Source organism: Amaranthus tricolor, chromosome 13 (genome assembly GCF_026212465.1).
Source record: "Amaranthus tricolor cultivar Red isolate AtriRed21 chromosome 13, ASM2621246v1, whole genome shotgun sequence".
In the NCBI taxonomy this organism is placed as follows: domain Eukaryota; kingdom Viridiplantae; phylum Streptophyta; class Magnoliopsida; order Caryophyllales; family Amaranthaceae; genus Amaranthus; species Amaranthus tricolor.
The window spans coordinates 19,804,816-19,812,280 of NC_080059.1; the positions used below are offsets into that span (position 1 = coordinate 19,804,816).

At 35.0% G+C, this 7,465-nt stretch overlaps 1 long non-coding RNA gene across 5 annotated transcripts; it reads right to left on the minus strand.

Annotated features, from left to right (window-relative positions):
* Nucleotides 1–308: 308 nt before the first annotated feature.
* LOC130798981 (uncharacterized) lies at nucleotides 309–3,906 on the minus strand. Of its 5 annotated transcripts, none has more exons than XR_009039163.1 (5): nucleotides 3,635–3,906; nucleotides 2,247–2,431; nucleotides 1,299–1,410; nucleotides 872–952; nucleotides 309–577 (listed from the first exon to the last, which is right to left on the minus strand). It is a non-coding gene; the product is annotated as an uncharacterized LOC130798981 (long non-coding RNA). The 5 variants fall into 5 exon arrangements; XR_009039162.1 differs by having other exon boundaries at nucleotides 1,378–1,410; nucleotides 3,635–3,905; XR_009039161.1 differs by having other exon boundaries at nucleotides 872–1,410.
* Between the last annotated feature and the right edge of the window lie 3,559 nt (nucleotides 3,907–7,465).

Here is a 7,465-nt window from a genome sequence, read left to right on the forward strand (position 1 = left end):
AATCATGGGGTTTACAAGACCCACCGATAACTCAAACATACATTTGCTTTCAATGAGAACCATGGGGTTTGCAAGACCCACCGCACAGTAAAAAGATCCTTATTTTCTCTTATTTTAAGCTTATTTGTATCTTATATTGGAGGTTACTAACAAGAGGGTTACAAATAACACATTATTTGTATTGTTTGAAAACCAAAGATAGAAATAACTTGTTATTTGTATCGTTTGTTTGAACCTTAAATACAAATGACCTTTTTTGAAATTAAAAATAAATATATAATCTTATATATCTATATCGATTAGGGATTAATATAATATATTTATAGAGGTCATTTGAGTCTACAATATATAATATACGATTAAATAATACGTACATCAATTCAAAAATATTCTTTTACATAACATCCATCACTATTTTTATATATATGATCACATACGATCGAATAGTAGTACTACTATTGCTTGTACAAATTTACATTTAGTTTAACAAAACATTCAATCTAAAGAACTTTGCCCATTGCTCACGAACCTCATCTATTTTATCTTGGCTATATGTTCTTGATCTTAAATCATACACCTTCAAAACAAATAACAAACAAAACAAATTAAAATAATACATTTATTAATGCAATCCATACAACAAGTGAATACCTCATGTACTTGCAAATAAGCTCAATACAATAAAAGTGGTATTCATAACCACCTTCATTCTTTCCCATACCATCAAATAATTTCCCAAAATACAATGAAAGTGGTGTGCATAACCACTTTTTCTCCAAACTAAGCTATTTAACTAAACAATTATCCCAAAACATCACCAAATTAAACAACATAGCTAGAAAGCATAATAAAAATCGAAAAATCAACTCACTTGTTGCAAATCACATTTCAGATGTATACACCAGGAGCAAGTATGTATGTGATCTCAAGTTGTTTGGAACCTTTTAAGCACCTTGAAAACCATGAACAAAATAAAAGAGTTCTCAAAAAGCAAGCATGTAATTTAAAAGTACAAGTAAAAACAATAATGACGGTTGAAGACGGGTGATGAACTAAGAGAAAGTAAAATCAATAACTCTTGATACTCCATATCGGAGACAAAAGTACTAATCACTTAATTCCTAAATGTACTGAACTTGAGTTATTGATCCTTAATAACCCTTATCTACACTTAATTCCTAAATGTACTAAGCTTGGGTCATCAACAACATTGCACAACAGAGAAGCAACAACGAATCAGTGCCAAGGTGTCACTTAATTCCTAAATAGCATTTAGAAAGAAAAACAAAAGAGATTACATGAAAAAAGACAGAAGTCAGTGCCAAGCTGTAACCAAAAAAGTCGGAAGGAAAAATCTACAAGTGCTGCGATAATTACCCCAGTAGCCGTTAGGATCACTGAAAGACTGACCTGAACAACAGCAAAGTGAAACTGTAGAGTTAACAAACAATAATCTTATACTTCTATTTATCATAAGGAAAACAAGCTAATCTTTCAGTTTTATGCTCAATAGTAAAGATGATAGCTAAGGATGGAAGATATTTATATAGCTAAAACTTGAAACTGTCTCTCCTACCTAGTGCACTTTGACATATATCTGGGTTTGGCAGTCAGTTGCATTTAGCTTGCCATTAATATGCAGATTGGCTATTTTGAAATAAGACAACACATAAGCTTCTAAAGTGGTATTGTACTACTGCACACCTAATATTTCAATCCTAATCCAGAAACTGCTCCTATACTACACACCTGCTAATTCCATCCTGATCTAACACTTCTTCATTACTCCAATGTCATTAAGTGACATCCACCTACACACCCTTTATTTGCTTGAAAAGTAATGCCGTGTTGTTACTTTGGCCTTTAAGCCTTTGCCTATAAGATTTGTAAGCACTAAAATAAAACCAATAAAATTTTGTCAAGGCAAAATGTACAAAAATGACTGCCTCTTTCAATATATATATATATATATATATATATATATATATATATATATATATATATATATATATATATATATATATATATATATATATATGATGGGAATAAGGCCAATGGGGTATTTATGATGCGAATTTATAAAGAAGTGGCATTTTAGGATACCAGCCGGAGTCATAAATACCCAACCAGGTATAGAGCCAAACTAGTCCTAACCTTCAAGCCAACATCGACAAAAGCAAGATTCATGCACTAAAATGATCTAAACACTAAAATGATCAACAAGATTCATGCACTCTTTAACTGACCTGCTTGAGCGGAGCCAATTTAGGAGGATCCAAGATGACAATATCCCAAGTCTCATTTCGAGCAGCTGCATTCTTCATGAAGTTGGTTGCATCTTGTTTTAAGAAGGATATTGCCTCAGCATTTAATCCATTGATAGCAACATTATGTTTTGCAAGCTCTAGAGTAGGCAGAGATGAAACAATACCTAGCAACACATCAAAATTTATCAAGTAGTCATCCAAAGACATATTCTCCACCTATGTAAAGAATACACACTCAGGTACCAATGGATAGCAACAATTACGATGAACATGATGTCTCCAAATGCATATGTAACCACCTTCATGAATTAGTTAAGGGCAGTAATTAGTTTATACATACAAATTTTAGAAAAAGGATGATAAAGAAAGCCTCTGGAGATCCATGGGTCTCTAGCAGTTCATCATCTCATCCATTTATCTATCATTTGCTCATGTGAGAGCTTTCGATGGTACATGAGGTAAAATAAGGCCAATTAGGACTATTTATGGGTCACCAATGGAACGAGAATTTCTAAAAAACTAAGGGGAATTGAAGCCTAGCTCCTTCTATAAGGAGCTAAATCATAAAGCCATCAGAGCCACAAACGGCATTAAGACGAGGATGGCATCAGTCAAACATCAAACCAAGTTCTATCTTACCACATTCCAAACAATTTCTGCAACTTGTGTCACCATTAATATAATCGGCATAATTTCTTGTTGGGTAAATTGCCAAGCATGAATAGTTAATTCTCTTTCTTTTTTGTCCAAACTGTAACAATATATTGTAATTCATGATACAAACATTCATAAAATCTAAAATTTACACAAATTTCTATCAAATAACCAACCAAACTCCTTTCTACCCTAAAAGGCTATAATGTTGCGAAGTTCAATCCTTTATCCACACAAAATACTAAAATCAAACCAATATTCACAATAATTCCACCCATAAAAATCCAATCAAATCCCAAAAAAAGAAAACCATCATCAAAGATCCTATTAATGTTAAACATAATAGACAACTATAATATTAGTTTTCCTCTCTATGACCCACATATTGAGAAATGCTAAGCCATAATCTTTAGGGCATTTTATCAAACACTTTGAGGGCATACAACTTAAACCAACATATAGAATCATTTGGACTGACTGATTGAATGAACAAACGAGCAACTGAAATACAAAACGAAGGAATGTGTTCACGCAGAAATACAAAAAGAATGCGCGTGGCTCATGAAATGCAGAATGTGATTTGAAATTGTTCAGAAATACAAAATAAGAACCTTCAGTTCAATGGGCAATACAAACGAATGAAATAGACATTTGGAATATAAAGCTATTTGTTGAATGAAATACAAACGAATGAAATACAAAACAAACCATACCGTGGCAGCTGGAAGGAATTAAGCAGCTTGAACCTAATTTCACTACAAAAAAATGAAATACAAAATTGTTGAAGGAGGAAGGAAATGGCCGCACATTCGTGGCTGAACAAAATTGTTGAAGCAGCTTCAGTTTAATGGGCAGTACAAACAAATGAAATACAAAGGCGGCAAACCATACAAATGGAAGCAGTTGAACAAGAAAAGGCGCTTAACCTAATTTCACTTTAGTGGCTGAACAAAATTAAAAATAGATGCTTCATATTTGTATCGGGTATGTGACAAACGATACAAATAATTGATTGTTTGTATCGTGTGTTTAAACAAATAATACAATAAGTATTATTTGTATCGTTTGTTTAATCCAAAGATACAAAAAACATTATTTGTATCTTATATTTTAATAAAAGATACAAATAGAGGTTAATAATGAGACCTTTTTACTAGTGTCAATAACTCAACATAAACTTAAACTCATATATAAAGTGAAGAGAAAGAATTGAAGAATCTAATTTCTTTGTTATTGCATTTTCATCTGGAAACGTTTATTATACAATCTAATTTTGAGATTTGAGAAAGAATTTCTTGATCTGGAATTTGATCCCCTGAAACTCTTTTTATACAAGCAAAAAACAGTATCCATATATAAGAGCCTAGAAGAAATATTTGAGCCAGCATCTAAAGAAATATTCTATATTCCTATCACTCCCCTCAAGTTGGAGCGTATGGATTAAAAATGCCCAACTTGTCTAGGAGAAAAGTAAACTGCTGTTTTCCAAGAGGTTTAGTAAAGATATCTGCCAGCTGAGTATGAGTGGGAACATATGAGGGATGAATTAAACCACTTGTAATAGCATCACGAACAAAGTGACAATCTACTTCAATGTGTTTTGTACGCTCATGAAAGACCGGATTTTTGGCGATGTGTAGAGCAGATTGACTGTCACAAAATAATCGAATAGCTTTAGGATGATGCACACCCAAGCTCAGAAGCAAGCCTTTTAACCATTTTAATTCACAAGTAATGGCCGCCATTGAACGATATTCGGCTTCTGCGGAGGAACGAGAGACAATGTTTTGTTTCTTGGTTTTCCAAGAAATAGGAGAATGACCAAGAAAAACAAGCCAACCAGTAACAGACTTGCGAGTAATAGGACAAGCTGCCCAATCAGAGTCGCACCATCCCTGTAATGAAAGGTCACTATCAGATCTTAAAAGAATACCTTGACCTGGTGTGCCTTTGAGGTAACGAACAACTCTTAATGCAGCGTCCCAATGATCAGTTCGGGGTTCTTGCATAAATTGAGACAATATATGAACTGAATATGCAATGTCAGGACGAGTGACGGCCAGATATATCAGTCTTCCTACAAGTCTTCTGAATGGCTCAGGATCAGATAGCATGTTACCAGAAGCAAGACCTAATTTATGGTTTTGTTCCATTGGAAACCCAACCGGTTTTGCTCCAAGAAGTCCTGTTTCAGAAATAATGTCTAGAGTATATTTTCTTTGACATACAAAAAGTCCTGTAGAGCTTCGAGCTACTTCAATACCAAGAAAGTACTTTAAAGGACCTAGGTCCTTCATATGAAAGCAATGACTAAGATAAGTCTTGAATGTTTGTAAAGCACTAGAGTCATTGCCAGAGATAATTAAATCATCAACGTAGACTAACACATTTAATTGAATCCGACCTCTTGTGTAGACGAATAAAGAGTAATCGGAATAAGACTGTAAAAATCCATAGTCTTTCAAGGCGGAAACAAGTTTTGCAAACCAACGTCTAGGAGCTTGTTTAAGTCCATATAAAGACTTGCGAAGGCGACATACCTTGCTAGAAGAGGTAGACTCTAAACCTGGAGGTAACTTCATGTAAACCTCCTCTTTAAGATCTCCATGTAAAAAAGCGTTATGAACGTCCATCTGTTGTAGCTCCCAATTTTTGGAGGTCGCAATAGCAAGAAAAGCGCGAACGGTGACCATCTTGGCAACAGGAGCAAAGGTTTCTGTGTAGTCAATACCTTCTTTTTGGTGATTTCCGAAAATGACAAGTCTGGATTTCAATCGTTCAATACTACCATCAGATTTATATTTAATTCTGTAAACCCATTGACATCCAAGAGCCTTTTTTTCCAGGAGGTAAATCCTCCATTGTCCAAGTATTATTCTTTTCAAGAGCCTGAATTTCTTGTTGCATAGATTCTCTCCAACCTTTATGAGACACAGCTTCTTTAAAAGATTTAGGCTCAACACCCGAGGTGACAGCTGCAACAAAGTTACGATAATGCAAGGTAAACTTGTCACAATTTATATAGTGTGCTATAGGATAGGGCGTACCTGAGGAACTCTGTGGAGACGAGATGTTAGAAGATGGAGATGGACTATTAGTAATAACTGTATGAGTAACAAAATCTTTATATAATACCGAAGGCCTTTTTTGACGATAACTTTTGCCTAGAGGAGAGGATGAAGGAGATGGAGCCGGTGTAGGGACAGCAGTAGTGGACTGAGAGGTGCTTGAGAAATCTGGAGTCCTAGATGTCGAAGCAGGCCCATCAGGTAAACAATCCTCATTATATGCAGATTTAGGCATTGTAGAAGACTGGGCTGGCCCAGTTGTATCTGGGCTGTTAGGTAAAGCGTTTGGAATAGGGATTTCAAAATCTTGCTCGTAAATGTCTTCTAGACCCAAATTTATTTCATTATTCGTAGGAGCAACAGTTTATGGTATTATATTCGAAGAACTTGAGTCAAGATAAGGAAACGTGTCTTCAAAAAACTTTACATCTCGGGAAACAAAAAATTTGTGAGAGTCAAGATCAAACAAGTGCCACCCCTTTTTACCAAAAGGATAACCCACAAAAATGCAACTTTTCTACTACGACTAGCAAATTTGTCGCCCTGTGTTTGTTGGTTGTGGGCAAAACAAAGACAACCAAATGTACGTATAAGATTGTAGGAGGGTTGAGTGCCATAAAGCAGTTCATAGGGTGTTTTATTTTGCAGAAAAGGTGATGGGGTGCGATTAATAAGATGCACAGCAGCCAATACACATTCTCCCCAAAAATAAATAGGAAGATGCGCTTGAAACCGCAAAGCCCGACCTACATTTAAGATATGTTTGTGTTTCCGTTCAACTCGCCCATTTTGTTGAGGTATCCCAACACAAGAAGTTTGAAATATAATACCATTTGCAACAAAATAATCATGTAAACAATTAAATTCAGTGCCGTTGTCACTTTGAACAATTTTGATTGTTTGGGAAAATTGACGATCAACCATGGAAACAAAACGCATAAACATATGAAACACCTCAGTTTTATCAACAAGCAAATAAACCCAAACAGCACGAAAGTAATCATCTACAATAGTCAAAAAATATCTAGCACCACAGGAAGAAGGATGTCTATATGCTCCCCACAAATCACAATGAATTTTTTCAAATATTCGACAAGCACGATTGTCACTTGAAATAAATTTGTCCCTAGGATGTTTAGCACGAAAACAGATATCACATGCTTTATGTAAACCACCCTTACAATTAGCAACTGGTGGAAGTAATTTGACTACTTTTTCGGAAGGATGGCCCATCCTTTTGTGCCACAAATCCAAGGCAGATGAATCACGAGTAATTGAAACATGCTGTACCACAGGCGAGCTTTCAAAGTAAAATAGTCCATCTCATCTAACACTCGTTCCAATCAGCTTCCTCGATTGGTCCTGTATAGTACACATAGAGGAGTTAAAGTGGACAGTGCATTGCATATCATTAATAAGTTGTGAAACAGAGATTAGATTACAACGCAAATCGGGTACAAAAAGCACATTTTTAAG